This window comes from Triticum dicoccoides, chromosome 3B (assembly GCF_002162155.2).
Source record: "Triticum dicoccoides isolate Atlit2015 ecotype Zavitan chromosome 3B, WEW_v2.0, whole genome shotgun sequence".
NCBI lineage: Eukaryota > Viridiplantae > Streptophyta > Magnoliopsida > Poales > Poaceae > Triticum > Triticum dicoccoides.
In genome coordinates this window covers 288,565,727-288,570,032 of record NC_041385.1, presented here as the reverse complement: position 1 = coordinate 288,570,032, position 4,306 = coordinate 288,565,727, and positions in this window count along the sequence as shown.

Sequence of the window (4,306 nt, the reverse complement as noted above, 5' to 3'; positions counted from 1 at the left end):
CCCGGCCGCCCAGGCCGACTGCGGGCTGCCGACTGCACCACCAGGCCGACTGCTGGCTGACGACTCCCCGGCCGCCTAGGCCGACTACGGGCTGCCGACTGCACCACCAGGCCGACTGCTGGCTGCCGACTCCCCGGCCGCCCAGGCCGACTGCGGGCTACCGACTGCACCACCAGGCCGACTGCTGGCTGCCGACTCCGACGTGACGACCATACCCGACACTGTTCACGAGACACCCCAGCCATCATGTACAGTGTCACTTGTCCCCTGACACTATTTATCAAGTGACCCAGGGGACAAGGATGACACCCCACCATGCCTTGCCCATGCCACCACTTAGCTTACTTCCTAAGCTAGCTATGCCTATATATATGGGCACACATCCATCCATCCAGGATGGACTCACACTCACGCATACACACAAGCAAGCTAGCTAGCAAGAGAGCTAGCTAGCCAGCCACACACTCACGCATGCATGCTCAGGCACATGCGGCCACACACACATCTATGCTCATATGCATATACGAGGCCAGATGCCAGATGCCTATGGCACTGACCTCAGGTACAGCTCCAGGAGCACTCTGTACCAGATATACCAGATATACTCAGACATGCAGGAGTAGGGGTGTTATCTCTCCGGAGAGCCCCGAACCTGGGTAAACTAGCGCGTGCTACTCGCATACCCGTCCCTGGATATTCCGGCAGCAGTCTTGCCCTCACACGAAGCCACCTTGTGGCATATGTCGTCTTGCACCCCCCCCCCGTGAGAATACCACGACATCTGTATTGTTTTAAATTTTGCTCACTCACATTCATCAATTTCTGCCCAGGTCCGTCTTGGGCCTTGCACAGTGCATTGCATTCAGCCCGCAGATGTTTTTTCTCCATCCTGTGATTTTGTCATATACCCAGTGCATGCATATTTACAGAAATACCACCATTTCAAAATGCTCATAACTAAATGTCCATGCATCCAAATAAAACATGTCATATATGCATCTTGCTCGTATTTTCATGTACTTTAACATATCCCGATTATTGTCACTTCGGGGTTGTCAGATCATAACACATAATAGGTGACTATAGACTTGCAAGATAGGATCAAGAAGACACATATATTCATGAAAACATAATAGGTTCAGATCTGAAATCGTGGCACTCGGGCCCTAGTGACAAGCATTAAGCATAGCAAAGTCATAGCAACATCAATCTCAGAACATAGTGGATACTAGGGATCAAACCCTAACAAAACTAACTTGATTACATGGTAAATCTCATCCAACCCATCACCGTCCAGCAAGCCTATGATGGAATTACTCACGCACGGCGGTGACAATCATGAAATTGGTGATGAAGGATGGTTGATGATGACGACGGCGACGAATCCCCCTCTCCGGAGCCCCGAACGGACTCCAGATCAGTCCTCCCAAGAGAGATTAGGGCTTGGCGGCGGCTCCGTGTCGTAAAACGCGATGAAACTTTCTCCTTGATTTTTTTCTCCCCGAACGTGAATATATGGAGTTGGAGTTGAGGTCGGTGGACGTCCAGGGGGCCCACGAGATAGGGGGTGCGCCCTACAGGGGGGGCGCCCCCCTGTCTCGTGGACAGGCCCTGGGGCCCCTGGTGTATTTCTTTCGCCCAGAAATTCTTATTAATTCCAAAAAGTGCCTCCGTGGATTTTCAGGACATTCCGAGAACTTTTATTTTCTACACATAAAACAACATCATGGTAGTTCTGCTGAAACGTCAGTCCGGGTTAGTTTCATTCAAATCATGCAAGTTAGAGTCCAAAACAAGGGCAAAAGTGTTTGGAAAAGTAGATACGTTGGAGACGTATCAACTCCCCCGAGCTTAAACCTTTGCTTGTCCTCAAGCAATTCAGTTGATAAACTGAAAGTGATAAAGAAATTTTTTACAAACTCTGTTTGCTCTTGTTGTTGTAAACATGAAAAGCCAGCATTCAAGATTCAACAAATATTATGAACTAACCATACTCACAATAACACCTAGGTCTCAGAATTACTCATATCAATAGCATAATCAGCTAGCGAGCCTGTAACGCCCCGGATTCGATGCGCCAGGTGTCTGCCAGTTATTCGTTGTCATTGTCATGTCATTTGCTTGCGTGTTGCATTTTTATCTTGTCATCATGTGCATTTCATTTTGCATACGTGTTCGTCTCATGCATCTGAGCCTTTTCTCCGTTGTCCGTTTTGCAATCCGGCGCTCCTATGTCCTCCGGTGTTCCCCTTTTGTCTCCTGTTGTGTGCGGGTGTTAAACATTCTCGGAATGGACCGAGGCTTGCCAAGTGGCCTTGGTATAGCACCGGTAGACCGCCTGTCAAGTTTCGTGCCATTCGGAGGTCGTTTGGTACTCTAACGGTTAACCGGGTAACCGTAAAGCCCATCTCTCTTTGCAGCCCAACACCCCTTCCAAAGTGGCCCAAAACCCAGCAAACTCTCCTCCATGCTCTCGGTCGTTCGATCACGATCGCGTGGCCGAAAACCGCACCTCATTTGAACTCTCCTAGCTCCCTCTACCTATAAATAGGCCCTCCCCTTCCATTTTCGCGGATGAAACCCTAGCCCTTTCTCCACCGCGCCGCCGGACATGTCCATCCGCGCCGGACATGTCCGCCGGCCACGTCCCTCCGTCCAATAGCATCACGCCACGTCGCCCCGCCGCCTCCTGGCCCTATCCCGAGCCACCACGTGGACCTGCCCCGCGCCTCCACCGCCGCCGGCCCGCGCGGCCCGCTGCAGGCCCGCGGGGCCCGCCCGCCGCCGCCGCGCGGCCCGCCCGCCGCCGCCGCCGCACCCGCTGCTCCCCGCTCCGCCGCCTCCCTGCCCGATCTCCTACTTCCGCGTGCTGCTCCGCTGCCGCCGTCAGCCGGCACCACGCCGCGCTCGAGCTCTCGCCGCCCGCGCCCCGCCGGACTCCGCCGCCAGTCACCGCCGCCATCGGAAAATGCCACCTCGCCGGATCTCGCCTTTCCGCGGCCTCCTCCTCGCCTGTTCCGGTCGGGAGCCACCGGATCCGGCCGCGGGCGCTCGTCCCCGCCGCCGACGCCCTACTCCGACGGTCCGCGCCTCGCCGGAGCCCCGACAGCGCCGCCGTCCCCTGCCTCCTTCAACCTCCGGCCGGGATGGCCCCGTCCAACCTCAGCCTGGACGGCTTCGAGCACCGAAGCAAAAGGCCTCCGCGTCCCGGATCCCGTCGTCCCCGCACCTCTCCATCCCGATTCGCCCGAGGGTATATTTTTTCGTGTAAGTCCCGAAATTGTCATAATATGTTGCTCTGTTCATCGCATGATATCTCTGCATCCGTAGCTCTGTTTCGTGCGTGTAATATGTCAAATTGTTCGTCTCAACGAGTACATCATTTCATTCCATTGAATCATATTCATTTGAGGTCATCTTGATGCCTGAATCTTTGTTGTAAGAGTGCTTCATGATGTTATCTGCTGAAACTGTTATAACTAGCTCTTTTGTCATTTTTGCCGTGATTGATGTGTGTATCCTATGAGGTTGATGTCTACATGTGTTTTGATATATGCCATGTCTTCTTTATAGAGGTGCTTACCATGTATTTTTGTGATCAATGTGGTGACTATCACAAGCATGCAAACTAGGCATCGTGATGTTACTGATTTTAGTCCCTGTTCTGCTGTTATTTTGATGCCATGTAAACTTGATGCTACAGAGAGATCCATGCATATTTTGAGATACTTCAGTAAGGATGTTTTGAACATATGGTTATGCTATATCCATCCCTGCCCTTGGTTGCAATTATGGAGTAGTCTAGCATATCATTTTCGTGCTCTACTTTTGCTCCAAAATGTTTTCTGGCAGATTGTTTACATGTTATTCAATTTTGCCAAGGTTGTTGTAGTTGATCCTTGCATGCTATGAACTTGCTATTGCCATGCTTAGCTTCACAAACATGTCTTCTTACTGTTGGTTGCCTTGCCATGCCATATATTGCTCTGTGGTGAGTGGTACAAGCTCACCAACATGCCTTCATAATTCTGTTTCTGCCATGTTTGAATCTGTATTATAACTTGCCATGTTTACGTGGGTGCCATCATATTTTCTGATCCTTTTTGGCTTATGGTCAGTAAGGGACTTTTGATCTATGCATTTAGTAGTATCATGCCATGCCTTTGTTTGCCATTATAAGTTCCTGTAACATGTTGTTTGATAGCTCTAAACATTGCAACCTGATGTTATTTTCTGCAAAGTCTGAATTGTCATTACTTGCAATCTTACCATGTGTGTTTGAGCATGTTCTAGTGATTTCTGGAGA